Source organism: Chiloscyllium plagiosum, chromosome 36, assembly GCF_004010195.1.
Source record: "Chiloscyllium plagiosum isolate BGI_BamShark_2017 chromosome 36, ASM401019v2, whole genome shotgun sequence".
Lineage (NCBI taxonomy): Eukaryota > Metazoa > Chordata > Chondrichthyes > Orectolobiformes > Hemiscylliidae > Chiloscyllium > Chiloscyllium plagiosum.
Genome location: NC_057745.1, coordinates 9,826,947 through 9,842,624, shown reverse-complemented (window position 1 = coordinate 9,842,624; position 15,678 = coordinate 9,826,947). Strand labels below are relative to the sequence as shown.

Sequence of the window (15,678 nt, the reverse complement as noted above, 5' to 3'; positions counted from 1 at the left end):
ATTAGCAACCTACAACGGTTAATACAGCTTGCATTTTCTTTGCAATTAATCCTGGGTGGAAAGAAATATGATTACATACACTAACGTTTCAACCTGAACACGCTTCTGAGCAGCAGGTATCGTGTTGATTCAAGTCTGCTGGCTGAGCAAGGTGTTCGAGAATTAGAGAAGCAAATTGAAACTTTTCCAATTGTCATTTGCTCTTTACATGCAGACCATTGGCTCAGAATTGAAAACTATGGATAACTGAAGATCCATGTAACATTTCTGATTAGAAATGTTCAGCTATTACATTACTGAATGCTTCAAATGGAATTGTGGCGAGTTTGAAACAGAATGGACAGCCAAGTTCAAGTGCAAGTTCGTGGGCTTTATTGAGAGCTATGCTCGTCCCCGTCTCGGGCCTTTTGTCCGTCCCAACAATTGCTCTTTATTCCTACCCTGTACTTGGCACTGTCTGGGCGCCTGTGCATCAAACTTAAAGCGCACTGTTGTGGTTTTGGGACACAAATTATGCTGTAGCCGAAATATCTGCCATATCATATATGTACTCCCATTTCATCCTGATTGGCATCGAGTCATGAGTAAAAAGGCTCAACACGTTGCAGCAAGCCGCTGCCGGGATGGGTTTTTTTTTAAAAAAAAGGAGAGTGGGGGTGGGGTGCGCTGAGTTTGGTAACTTTTCAGTATCAGCGGAGACGAAAGATCTCTAAACTTCAACAACTTTGGCTTGTTGGCAGTCGGATGAATTGGAACTGCACAGAGAATTGCGTTTTGACCCTGGAGTAAAGGTAAGGAATGTCTGCATGTGCATTTGTTAAGGCTACTGGCTTTTGGGATGGGGATGGGAGGGGGAGGTGTGTGTGTTAGGGTCAGAGACGTTGCTGCTTGTGTGGACATTGAGAAGTCGAGCTCTAAATGGCTAAGTTGTGGAATGATGGTGCTTGCTGGCATTTGAGAAGGAAGGAAAGGCATGTCCAATTTTTGAATAAATCAGAGGTCATTGGCGGTTGCTATTTGGGTAGTGACACTGTTGACCCGACACAAACCTCTACAGCTAGGACTATTAACTGGTACCACAATGAAGTTGACACAATGCTTGAGTTGAATTACTAACCTTGCGGAGCAATGTCACCTCAGCCAGCCGTCCCCTCTCCTCGAACACGGACTTGTTAAACAGTGTCATCGCTGAATCGAATGATAATCCGTTTAATCGATTATTATTAACCCTACAGGGTTTTTTAATGGACAGAGGGCAAGGTTCACCAGACGAGTTCAAACATAAATTACAATGGACAGTGCCGGAAGGAGATGACATTTAAGCTTGTTTAAAACAGCTTTAATGCAGTTCCTTCACCCCTCACCTAAAACAGATATTTTTTTAAAAGTTAGTATTTCTCTTTTTATTTTGCAAATTAATAGACCTCTATCTTGACTCTTAAACGGAAACTGAACCAGGCAATCGTGAGACATTCTGGTAGAACAATTGAATTGTAAAGTATTATAGTAAACTGGAGTGTTCACGGCCAGTTGGGTAGAAAATGCATTAAATGCGCTTTCATAGTCTGCAGTAAGTTAAATTACACTGAAATAATTTTCTCCTGCAGATTATCACTGAGTTGTCAGCAACTTTCATGCTGATAAAATTATACCCATATTCACATATGAAGTTATAAGAAATTTTATACAACATACAGATTGGTAAAATAGTCATTCAGAATAAATTCTCAGAGCAGTTCCACGACATCATCTAGAATTTGAATTGGTCAACAGATGTATTCGTTATTTAACATTGGAATTATCCGAGCAGGGATTAAATACAGATTAGGTATTTAGGATAGCTCATGGTTGTATTTTGATTTGAGTTCTTTTGCCAATAGTTTACATGTCAGGGATATTGTGTTAGATCGCTTATCTGCACCGGAAATAGATTGAAAGCCTTGGATTTATTTTGTGCTCATTTACTGGTGTACCCTGGAGCCACCAAACCACACAGAGGTCAGCGCGTCTCAAACTCTGACTATCAAGTGGCGGAAAGACCAAATCTAACTCCGGCGTGTTCTCTTTACTTGCAAGAAAGCAACGCCCATTTTAGGTAGATTCCAGATAATTAAAAGTGGAAGAGTGCAGCTTCTTCACGTTAAAGCCTGGAATGATTTGCCGCCGTTTGCAGGCGTGGACCTGATATTTGACCTGCGTTGTGAATCTCAATAATCCAACGCATCGCTGCCGATGTTTTGTATGATTTATGTCCATAACCGGATTTGAAGGATTCCGCAATAGCGTCTGGGAGAGGCAATGCGTTTTGTGAATGAATGGTCATAGGGAAGCATCAGATTCATAATTACTTTTTTTTTGCCGAGTCCCTGCCTGTGCAATTGTAACTGAGGGATAGATTCCAAAACCGGCTTTTGTAACCCATATACGAGAAGCTCAATGAACGTCGATTTCGTATCCCGTGAGAGCCCCTTCTCCCATTGACTCGGACAATGAATTGACAGGATTGGTTGAGTCGGGCTGAGTACGGCGCTTGGTTTGTTTGCCGGTTGATGTCAGGCAGGAGGAATGCGACGCCGAGTTGCAATTGGAATGTCGTCGATAACCGTTCCTCCCACCTCTCATCACCACTATCAAGGACAGGCGGAAGAGGGCTGGTAATTTCACAACCAGCCATTTTGTATTACGGTGCAGTTTTCGGTCTCACGCTCCCAATTCACCCGAAGAAGATTCTTAAATGCAGCCCCTAAAGTTGTGAATGTAACAAACTCAAATAGACGCTACAATCGCTTGTGCAATGCAATGAATGAATGAATGTACTGTTTGTAAACGCGGCCTGGCTTTTAGCATCAGCCATCTCATGTGCTGGAATACTTATTGCCTGCATATCAAATAATGGGATTTAATAAAACATCGCTTGTATTTCTCTAAATTACAATAGGAACCCCATCGTCCAATTTCCAAATCCTGCCAAACAGTCGGAAATTCGACTGTAACTGACCCCAAGTCAATTTCTGCTCCCAAACCCCCAATTGCTTACTCCTTTTGAATCAAATTCTTGAAGATTCACCTTTATTGTCATATTTACGTGACCGGAATGTGAAAAGCCCACTTCAGAAACATGGCGCCCTGGAATCGGAGTTATGTATGGCCTGAGATCCAGCGTAATTACATAGGTTCCAATAAATGAACCCGGATTCGATACTTTAAAAAAATCAAAAGTTGCTTCGAGTTTTCTTTAACACGGCAAGAATTTCACGGGAGGGTGGATCATTCTTTTTATGTTTGCCTGTTTCTCACCTCACAATCCATGGGGTAAACCCTTTCTACTCTTTGTGTAAGCAAATGTGTTAGCAAATGGTAATTGGTCTTAGTGGGTCCCGATGCTCGGAACCTATGCATCCGGGCCTGTTTATTGACAGCATTGACATCCTATCATCCTTATGTGATAGACCTCCAAACTCTAGGAGAAAGTGAGGGCTGCAGATGCTGGAGATCAGAGCTGAAAATGTGTTGCTGGAAAAGCGCAGCAGGTCAGGCAGCATCTAAGGAACAGGAGAATCGACGTTTCGGGCATAAGCCCTTCTTCAGGAAGAAGGGCTTATGCCTGAAACGTCGATTCTCCTGATCCTTGGATGCTGCCTGACCTGCTGCGCTTTTCCAGCAACACATTTTCAGCTCCAAACTCTGGGGTCATGGTGAGTTTAATTGAGGGAAAAAATAAAAGGAATTCATCCCAACAAGGCAAGCGATCGTCCGGTTTGTTTCCAAATTTCCCATTACTCAATTAAATTAATAGGTTGGTCATTTATAACATGGCTAGGAGCCATGCAACTGGGCTTTCCTTTATTTTTGATAAGTTCCAACATGCTTCTATATTACTGACTCTCGAAAGGACACCATAACAGGGAAAGACGTCGTAAATGTTGCAGTGATCTGGCTAGTTGATGGATTTTCGAGGTTGCTTTGGCGAGAAAACGCGACGAAAAAATGGAAACTAATTGAAGACGAGCTTTATGGCATGGTCAGGTCACATTTACACCCTCTCTTTCTAATTTTCCTCGCATTGGTTGTGTTGCTTCGTTCATTAACACCCAGATATTGCCATAGTGAAAAAAAAACGAATGGTAGGCAAATCTGTTAATATCAAGAAACTAATTCGGATGGTGCCCAATAGAAAATAAAACCAACCTCCCAAACAGAAACGGTTACGTTATCTTCCCGCACTGCCCAGAGGAACAGGAGTAAAGAACCGAACCAGTATTAATTGATACGTAATAATGAGAACTTCGAACACAAAAGCCATCAACCGGAATTCAGTGGAAGTGACGTTAATGGTGAAAGGTACCAGAGGGACAAATATCGACATGTTAGGTCCATGATTTGTTTGGACAAAGGCGCCACTCTTTATTCACTTAACTGATTCGTCTTAGTTAGATCCGAGGTTCCATACAACACTTATTCACGCAGTCACATTATTTCAACTTCAAACAACACTCGCCAAACTATCTCCACTAAAGCGAGCATGAAGTAACCAGTGTGACCCGCAAATTAAAGAAAAACTCAAAAAATAAAGGATTCAGGTCGAAACAGGAACTCAACAACCAACTGAGGAAAATGAGATTTAGTTCCAATGGGCAAACTTTCTGTCCCACCTAAAAGTAGTACCAACTCCATTTTAATCGTTCTCAGCAATACCGCCACCTCAAACCTTATGATTAGATTACTTACAGTGTGGAAACAGGCCCTTCGGCCCAACAAGTCCACAGCGACCCACTGAAGCGCACGCATTCCCCTACATCTAACACTACGGACAATTTACCTAACCTGCGCATTATTGGACTGTGGGAGGAAACTCACGCAGACACGGGGAGAATGTGCAAAATCCACGCAGTCTGTCACCTGAGGCGGGAATTGAACCCGGGTCTCTGGCGCTGTGAGGTAGTAATGCTGACCACTGTGCCACAATTCAGTTATAAGTGGAAAAGGTGAATAATTCACAAATGATGCTTTAAACGACTTCGCATTAGACATTGAGTCCCTCCCATCTAAGGTGTAGAAACTCTGGCTTCACTGATTTTCTAATAGGTTTACTTTTGTCATTCAACCTTGAGGCCCAGTTCCTGATAATTCACCTGGAATTCTCATTAATAAAGCTATGTTAGTATTTAAAGGCCCGGTATGTATAGATAATGAAATTATTTCTTTGATATCGCCGAGTTTATTTGAGACTATGAGGAAATATATTCATAAATGTAAAAGGCATTGCCACCAATGAGATGTCTAAGTTCTCCTTCTGTTCAATAAGCCATATCTTTAATCTGCAGCATCTTACTTTTCTGATTTGAGCTGAAGCAATGAAAGGTGCAACAAAACAGACATTTCAGGCAGACCGTTTTCCTGATGATTTATAGAAATCTGTTTTTACTCAGATCAGAAGATCATTGCGGGTAATTAGTTATTATAAATTTGGAGATAAACAAAAAGATTTGAGATGTAAAACTTTATAAATAAAGAGAAATGCAGAAAATCTGAATGTAAAAACATTTAAGAACTCCTTTAATACACAGGGAGGAAATCAATTTTTGAAGGGCCTAAAGCAGTTAAGGTTTCAGATGTATCTTTTTCCGAAGAGTTATTTTGGAAGTATTGATCAACCTTTTCTCTTTCAGATCTTGATCAGATCTAATGACTAGTCCAGCAGGTTTTTTTTCCTGGAACGTTCATTTTAATGCTAAGAACAGATATGATCTTACTCCAAGGATTCCAGTGTACAGTTTGGTAATAGCACGTTGAGAAATAGTCTCGACAATGTTGACCTGGGCTCCAGGAATTGACAGTGCAGCTTCATCCGTTTTCTAGAACGTGGACAGCAACTCCATACCCCCTCCCCCAAACACACAAAAACACAGCTGCTTAAAAGCACAGCACAGACGATGCTTTACAAAATCGGATAACATTATTTTTCAAACATTAAAAAATCTATTTCCACACCGATCTGCCATATGGGTAAATTAATTTAATTCTTTTTCCTATCACTGTGACTTCACCTCAAAGGCAGTTTTTATTTTTGAACGAGATTGTTAGGGAGGAGATTTCACTCTTGCTTATGTGCTTTGGTTCCAAAAGGCACGGTGTACGTGCGTGCTAAGTATGGGCGCTTCATTAACAGCCAGTGCTGCGTGTTCCACTGCAGTCATTGTGCCTCAGCTAATGCACCTGCTAGTCTGATTACGTTTGAGCACTGTGTACAGTAACTCAATAGCGTTCTCCACAATGCCGTCTTTAGATCAGCACAATCCTCCTTTTTCTAGGCACTTAGGCCTATGGTCTTCAAAGCAAATTGCCCTTTCTATAACCCATTTACAACCAATTGCACACACATCTGTTTTCCCCCCTTGAAAAAAAATCTCTTTATGCAGCCTGATCTGTAAACCTTGCACCTTCTCTCCTCTCATTTAACTCGTTGTCCAATTTATAATAAACAGATATTAAAACGTTCCAAGTAATTTTCACAAAAGGAAGTTATTGATTTCCAATATCCGGATGTTTTTAAGGGTGATGGTTATTACTATGATGTCAACAATATAGCGATGCATGGGTAGCTGGTTGTATATAGAATATCAAAACTCAGGGCAAAGGCTATAGTTAACATACATGGAACCGTTTGCATTCATTTTCCACATTAATAGTGTGGCTACCACCTTGATATTTCCCCTAAAATTAATACGGATACTATCTGATTGTCAGTCTCCAGGTTTGCACCAAACGTGGAGTAGTTGTATGGAAAACACCTTTTAAATTTTCAGTTCATAATCTCATCGGGTAGGGTCCAGAGAAATAAAACATTTTGCCTAATTCTGTGATGGAATAATCTATTGTTAGCACTTCTTTCAACACCAGAACTTTTTCTCTTGAAAATCTCTTAAAAGAAAGCTATTAATATGGGAATTTTGCAAGGTTTGTGATTTGTGCATGCAAAAATTCCAGATTCACAACTTGATGAAGAGATGGATTGTCACTATCAGGAAACAACAGAATTTCCGGACTCTCTGATTTTTCAGTTTAGATTTCTGTTCTTTTTTGCTCTCTAAATCCGTTCCGGCTCTGATAATATCTAGGCCTTTTGCTCCCAGCGTTGACAGATTTCCACCATCTGCAATCCGATCCCACGCAAAGTTACTCAAAGAATGGTGCGAGAAAATGACAGACCGAATTGACAATGTGCGATTTTTAAAAACTGTATTTGGACGGTTTTTATATCCAAGTGGATGGCTCAAATGCATAAACCTATGTTCTGACGAGTAAAATAGAAGATTAGACCCAGTGTGCTACTAAAAAAAGATGTATTAGGATAACCAAAATACTGATACATTCAGATTATTATTTTACAATCCCATTTTCAGAGATGCATCAGTTTGAGTACTTACCAATTTATAGATGAAGGTTTTGTTTTGTTTTTAGCAATAAATAAACGGCCAGGTCATTGCATTAAATATGGTGAGTTGTTTAAATTGAATTAATTGATTTTGATAAATGCAGATTGTACATTGAAAGTGATCACAACGAGTGTATTTTCTTAATATAATTATCTTCAATCATCACAGAACTCGATGTCTTCAAATAAACTGTTCGTTTTTGAAAGAGGCAGGGTCTTCAGTGAAATAATCCAAGTGCAAAGCCCCGAATTCAGATCAATTTGGGATTAGCGTTCGGATGCTTCAACGATCAACAGGCGGTGCATTAACGAAATAACCGGTTGTTACCTAACTGCAAAAGCGCAGACTTAGAATGTGAATCATATGAATTTTCCTAAATATTGGAGGCTGAAAGTGAGATTGGGATGACTGTGTTTCAATTTGAGAATTAAATTTGCAATTAATAAAGTTTTCGAGGACTGCGATATGATGACAGGGAGAACATCCTATTTGCACAAGAGGGAAACGTCAGTGTATCCAATTTAAGTAGGATCTGGATTGTCGTGCAGTTATACTTCAAGTGTATTTGTCTGTTGAAGCCTTTGTAGTTGAAGAAGATGGTACCCTTTCTTACTTGAGAAGTCTAGATGAAAGAACGTGAATTTACACAGCAAATAATGCACTAAAAAGATCAAATATGTTTGCAGGGTGAGATGGATAAAGGTGATCGGAGCTGGCCACTATTATGGGCCAATGGGGTGGACTGACCTCTTTCTGTGCTGCAAACGATGCAAAACTGTATTTAGACAAATTAATCCAGTGACCGTTAGGTGACGCCGAGTATGAGTTTTCAAAGTTGATAGTCTGAGGGAAGTAAGGCTTTCCACAGTTGGAGCTCTTTAGAAGTAATTAAAAACACAGTATAATAACAAGGGGACTTGGCAGGAGAGCAGCAGAAGCGAACAAGAGAAATATTGAGATAAAGTTTGGAGAAGTGATTAAGAATGCAACAAAAAGGATGCGGGGGGGGGGAATCAGAAAAGTTGAAACGGTCTATGAACCACTTTTGGTCAACAATAGGTTTAAATAGTGTTTCGGCAAGATGACAGAACGACTATCTTAAGAGAGTGAATACAATCACTTACTAAGCTCCTGTATTTTAACCCTTTGGTCAAATTTAACGTTGACTGACTGTCAGGACTGTCAATTTTCATTAACAGTTGAGGCTTGCAGGGAAGTTTGAAATAAAAGACACCATTTCGCATGAGCTGCAAGCACTGGAAAAAAACACACGTAAAAAGTCATAAGCCTTGAGCAATGTTAGAGACTATTAAAAAAAAGTATATGCACTCACAGATGTCAACTAATTCTGAGGTCAATGGACCGATTATGAAATGAATTGGATCAATATGTGTTAATAAGCGAGCTAGAGGTTTAGACGAATATTATCTGTGCTGCTTGATTGTTCTTTTCACGAGAAGGAAAAGGAAACCAATATGAAGTGGACTCGATAGACAAAATTGCATCTTCTCATTCTGGAGGTTATGTTATAAAATAGTTAATATTTACTGAATTGCCTGAGAACCGTTTAAAATTACATTGTCGATGGACTGCAATTGTTGTAAGGCTGGAGGAAATAAATTGGCTTCCCAGAATTGCAATTTTTAAAATTTCAAATGGCTGTACGGTATGCATTTTTGGAAAATTGAACTCTTGGCTTAATTTAATACAGACTGTATATTGCAATGACAGTATTTAATATATATTTACAAGAAGTTTTCATTCTAAGATATATAGATTTTTTCCCCTGAGTATTTTGATTAACTTGGGTCCACGTTTTAGCCACAAACACATTTAATTTTACATTTTTCCCAGGACAAAAGATATTTATCAAACGATCATATAAAATGAACAGGGGAAATATAATTGCTGGCATTGACAATATTTTTAATATTTTCAAATCTACAATGTAGTACCAAGCAGGCAGCCTACATGACTGTTGGCATTAGCACTTGCATTGATGCTGATGGGTACATGCTTTAATTCCACCCAGGTTTGCCTACAGTAATGCTTTCCTAACCAACCTCCTATTTTCAATCCTCCATGAACTTGAACTCATTTAAAATTATGCTGCTTATACCCTAAATTCTACCAAGTCCCATTCACCAATCCACCTCTGTGCTTGTAGGCTAAATATTATCTACTGATCCAGCAACACTGCTAATTAAAAATTCAAAGCTCTAGAATTAGAATTCCTATAGGATGGAGATATGCCCTTCGACTCAACAGGTCCACACATATCCTCCAAAGAGTAACCCACTCAGACCCATTTCCTATATTTACCCCTGACTAATGTATTTAACCTACACATGCCTGAACACTATGGGCAATTTAGTACGGCCAATTCATCGAACCTGAACAGCTTTGGATTGTGGGAGGAAGCCCACACAGACACAAAGAGAATGTGCAAACTCCACACAGACAGTCACCTGAGGCTGGAATTGAACCTGAGTATCTGGCACTGTGAGGTAGCAGTACCAACCACTGAGTCACTGTGCCACCCCAATCTCACTATAGACTTACTCATTTCCAATCTACCTATGGCCTCATCTCATCCTCCATCCACAACCTCCTCTAGCCAAGCAATCAATTGAGAATACAATGTTGATCCAATTTTGCACTCATGTACATTCCTGATTTCTTCCACCTTTCAATTAGTAGCCATTACTTCAGTATCTTAATCTTACTTTTTGGAATTTCTCCTGCATGCCTCCCTTTCTTTATTTTGCCTTAAGATACTCTCTGAGACCTATACCTTTAACGTATCTTTAAAAACAAAATCCTGCAGATGCTTGAGTATTCATTCTGAAGGAGAATCATATTGGAGTCGAAAGATTAACTCAGTTTCTCTCTCCACAGAAGGAGGAGGTACTGGATCCACTGAGTTTTTGACTACTCTTTTATATGGTTTAATATCAAATCTTATTTCACAGTGATTATGTGAAGGTCTCTGTGGAAGTTGTTCTTTGTTGGTTATTGTCTAGATTTGTTTTCTCTCTTCCATTCCTCTTCCTAGGGTTTCATAACATTAACTAATTTGGAAGACATCATAAATCAAGTTGTTCTGTTCCTTCTTCTGTCACTACAAATAGGTTTCTGCTCCTGCTGAAACAGCAAAATTGCCTTATCAAATGGTGTATTTATAACTGTGGCCATGGTGCACTTCCCTTTCTCCAGCTTCTTGATCTTTCAACAGCATTTGACATGCTTGAGTGCATCATTCACATCCATCACCACACCAATATTGTCCAACTGTGTGGCCTGGCCTTGTTTTGTTTCACTCTTACTAATCCAAATGTAAAGATTCCGCTGTAGTACTAATATTAGTTATCAAAGGCACCTTAATATAAAACATTGGATAAAATCAAGAGTACTCTATTCCAGTCATGCAAATATTAACAGCTATATGTAATATCTTGAATTCTTAGAAATTATCAAAAATCAGATCAAACATTAATCCCAGACCACTAATAATGCCATGGGATTATTTTTTTTCCACAGGTGAAATACAGCAGTATTTTTCTAATAATGATCTGGGTTTATTTGAACATTTTGTGTAAATCTTTGTAAAGTATAATAGAACAACACTATTGATATATAATTGCACCTATTTCACTAATGAGAGTAGCTTCTACATCTTCATCATTCTCAGGAGCATCAGAACATTTTGCAGAGCACTGTTATTAACACAGGGTTAATGTTTTGAGTCCAGTGACCTTTCTTCTCCTGGACTCATAATTTTAACTCTGTTTTCTTTCCACAGATGCTAGCAGAGCCGTTGAGTTTCTCCATCAATGTCTGTTTATGTTTGTTTCAGATCTTTGTTAGGTTGCATTAGAGATTAAGGAAACTGGGCCCGTGTTTCTTGAGTTTGAAAGAATAATATAATACCTCACACAAACTTATGAAATTCTGAAAGATATAGACAGAGATATAGAAAGGTTGTTTCCCTGCTTGTGGTGCCTTGAACCAGACTGCAGTGCCTTAGAATAAAAGGCAGGCTATTGAGAACTGAGATGAGGAGATACTTTCCCCCTAGAATTAGTAAATCTTTGGAATTCTTTTATCCCAGAGGGCTGAGGATGTTCAGTCATTTAACAAGTTCAAGGTATTGGTTAACAGATTTGAGGATAGTAATGGCATCAAGGGATATTGGGATTGCAAGGATATGGCATTGAAGTGGGTTGTTCACCATGACCTAAAAATGTCAGAAAAGTTTCAAGGGCTGAGTGCCCAAATCCTTGCTCCTATGTTGCAGATTTATGGCAAATTGGCGATAAAGTTTGGCTCAGATAAATATTGAAAAGTGTATGTCAATTTTTCTATGTGAAGCGGAGGTGGTTTACAAACAGCTCCAGGATATATTATGAATCCATTTAGGCATATAATTCACACAAATATCGATAGACTGCAGATTGCATAACATTCAACATAATTTAAAATGTAGGAGTTGAACTTGTTAATCAATATTCATCACAATGTCTACTGTACATGGAGCTTTCACTCTGCTTGTCATTGCATGTCTGATCAGGCATACAGTATCTGACTGAAAAGTGCTTGCTGGTGTTTTATTGACATAAAGAAGCATTTCACAACATATATTCAACAAGTTTCTCCTCAAGTTTCTAAATTGTAGAGTGTAATTCCATGGTAACTGGCAGGCCTCAGATATCTCAGCAAAATGTCAATTCATGATGTGAGCCCAGAAAGAGAGTGTTGATAGGCAGTGACCCGATGACAGTCAGAACAGCCAATTCTGTTCTCAGATAAAATCCCTCCATACAAGTACTTTCTAACTGGTATCCTTTTATTAGAGGTATGGGGTCAATTGTACCTCATATGCTGTTCAGTTTGACAGTAGCATGTTCAAATCAGAGTAGGGATTAAATTTTGTGTCTCTGGCAAGTTTGATTTTATTTTACATTATGTGCTTCCTTAACCTACTAAAACATTAGCTGTCTGCCCCCTAATAAAGCCGTATGTCATAGTTACAAGAACCAATATTTCACCTGCCAACGTACAGTAGGGAAACTCAAGAAATCTAACAGAAGTGAATTAATTGGTGCAGCCAAGGCCAGCTGTATCTTTCTTTTTAAGGAGAAATTGAAATAAAAAATATTCTAGTTCAGGCACAAGAGTTGAAATGTGGAAGCGAAGGTGGCAAAAATACTTCAAGTAATTTCATGTTTGTATATGTTAAATGTCTTGAATTGGATTGAAGTGCAGTTGTTCTTTCGTAGCCAATGTTATGCATAGCAAATAATCACATACTCTAATTTTATGAATTACCACTCAACCTGTTTATAATGTTGGTTGAGAGAAGACTTGAACAGGAAATTTGAAGTGTTCTCTGCTCACCAAGTTGTTTTACAAGATATTTTCATGCAATGGAACAGATTGATGGGTCTTGGCTTAATGTTGTATCTGAAGAACTGCACCTCTGTCAATGGAATCACTTTCAGAGCTGTGTTGGAGGATGAGCATGTTAGAAATGTTTTTTGGAGACATTCAAACATCAACCTTCTAAATAAAATGCACTGACTGAATATCAAAAAAAAAATCAGTGTTTAAAGTTTGATTGTCTAAGAATGTAGGAAAATTGGGAGAGAGAAAGGGGTTTGAAGTTCCAGAGAAAAAATAAAATTGAATAAGGAATGATGTGATAATCTCAATATCTCATCAAAGTTGGAATGTTTAGTGATTGGAATAAGAAAGATTGGAATAAATGAAAGGTTGTGCAATTACTTAATTAAATGTTTAAAACACAGAAATTAATTAAAATATTGGAGTCAGTCACTGATTGAAATGCAGTTGAATGTTCAGATGATTTTTTGCTTTTTAAATTTAAGGGAAAGCAGAAGCAGTTTATGGGTGATACTTTTTTTCTCAGCTCTTGCTACCGAAATGAATTCCTTATTTCTCATTTATGTAGTTGGGCCTGATTCAATACTTGAATGGTGAGTTGAAAGTCTTCTCTTGCTGATGCTCACAATAGTCTGGACACAGTGTAACTTCAACGAGACATAAAAGAAAAATAAAATGTGGAAAGTGTAAATGCCACACTGATTCAACTCTTCATCTGATGCTGGATTTTCAGAAATGTCATTGAATAAGAGCTATTGGTGTTTGATAAAGACTGTGTTATGCCAAAGCTTAGAAATTCATATAACTGACAGTTGACCTTTCCCAATTCTTCCATTGCTTCTCTGCTCCCAAATTCTTTTCCAACACCCAGCTGTAAACCAGATGCAGTATCCCTCAGTTAGTGCTGACTTTGGTCTCCACAATGAACTCTGTACCTTTATAATTGATTTGGTTCTCCCACTTTGACCAAATTCTTAGGTTGAACCAGACTGTTGTCCATTTGACCACAGTTTAAGCTTCCAATGCTTTTATCTTGCCATCACAAAGATTTCCCCTCCAAAACATGGTGTGCCCCTGCACCTGCCTCAGGTTGTATGTTTCTGAAACTCTCATCCAAGGTTCCTCTTCAAACTGGCTTGTTTAAACGCTTTGAAAATTGGCCTCCCATCTCATATCCAATGTAAACTTCAACTGACTGAAAACTTTGTTACCCAATCTTACTCTTCACCACGTTCCACCGACCTATGCTATGTTTGATGAGACATTGGCTCCCAGACCTCCATGCCTTATGCATTAGAATTCTTACTCCAGTTTTTAATTGTATTCATGTCTTCATGCCTCCACGACCCTTCAGAAACCTTTATTTCTCCAACCCAGCTTATTGCATATCCTTCTGAACATTCATCCATCAGCTTTTAGCTGCCGGGGTTGCACGCTCTGAATATCGTCCTTCGAGACCTCTGAGTCCCCAGTTAACCCTTGAGACTCTCCTTAAAAGCAGGCTCTTTCAACGTGTTTGATCATCTCTCCTAACAAATCCTTAGAATCGACGTTTATTCTTGTTTGATTTCATCTCTGGAGTACGTTGGGACTTTTTCCTACGTGAGAAGTTCTATATGAATGCACGGCGTTATTTTCTGCCCCGGTGTGCACTTTAAAAAATGTTAAGGCACTGTTCAGGGTGAACTGCGTGTGGGAGTCTATATCGTTACTATTATCTCAGGATCAAATGAAATATATTCCTATAAGGTAGAAACGATACCGACCGTTTCACAGCACCAGGGTCCCAGGTTCGATTCCACCCTCAGGCAACTGTCCTGTTTGGAGTTCGCACGTTCTCTGCGTGGGTTTCCTCCTACAGTCACAAAGACCTGCAGGTCGGGTAAATTGGCCATGCTAAATTGTCCATAGTGTTAGGTGCATCTGGGTGGCTTATTCTTCGGAGGGTTGGTGTGGACTTGTTGGTCCGAAGGACCTGTTTCCACATTATAGAGAATTTAATCTAACCAAGCAATCGGCCTCCACACCACACGCGTAGTGAAATCTGTCACCCTAATGGAGTAATGACTCTCAAAGAGCGTCAAATCAAACTCTTAAATAATCTCCTTCACTGTCAGAATCTGGTTCTTTTTCTCTATAAGGCAAGATTTGTTACCCCCTATACTCCAGTCCATGAAGTGCCTATTATTTAATCACCTCAGTCAACTACGCTGGATATACCATTCAACAGCATTCGCAATGAAATGGATCACTGAGGCGTTGTGGCCAATCATTTCCCTTCCTCGGAAATGCTTTTTACTAATTGAACGTGTAGGTTTTTAATATCTTGTCACCTTTCCTGACAAACCCTAGAAAATAACAGAAACCCTTCTCCGCCACAACAAAAAGGGAGCCGTTTTCTGAGAAGCATTTAAAACGTAATGTCCTGGTTGGATGTCATTTTTCAAGCACCGCAAGAGGGTCCAGTCTGTCTGTCAGGTACAACGAAGAAGATGCTACTCACTTGGAACTGAGCCTGTAGTTTAGATTATATTACTTACAGTGTGGAAACAGGCCCTTCGGCCCAACAAGACCCTCCGAACAGCAACCCACGCATACCCATTCCCCTATATTTACCCCTTCACCTAACAGTACAGGCAATTTAGCATGGCCAATTCACTTAACCTGCACATTTTTGGACTGTGGTAGGAAATCCACGCAGACACGGGGATAATGTGCACACTCCACACACGGGAATTGAACCCGGGTCTCTGGCGTTGTGAGGCAGCAGTGCTACCTGAGCCACCGTGCAAACACAACCCAGATGGACTTTGTCGTGCTCACACTTAGAAATCTGCAA

At 39.4% G+C, this 15,678-nt stretch overlaps 1 long non-coding RNA gene across 2 annotated transcripts in view; it reads left to right on the top strand.

Annotated features, from left to right (window-relative positions):
* The first annotated feature begins 228 nt into the window (after nucleotides 1-228).
* LOC122540936 overlaps nucleotides 229-15,678 on the top strand; it is a 186,360-nt gene continuing 170,910 nt past the window's right edge. For both annotated transcript variants that reach the window (XR_006309459.1, XR_006309461.1), the window contains exon 1: nucleotides 229-791. This is a non-coding gene — a long non-coding RNA (uncharacterized LOC122540936). The remainder of the gene's footprint in view (nucleotides 792-15,678) is intronic.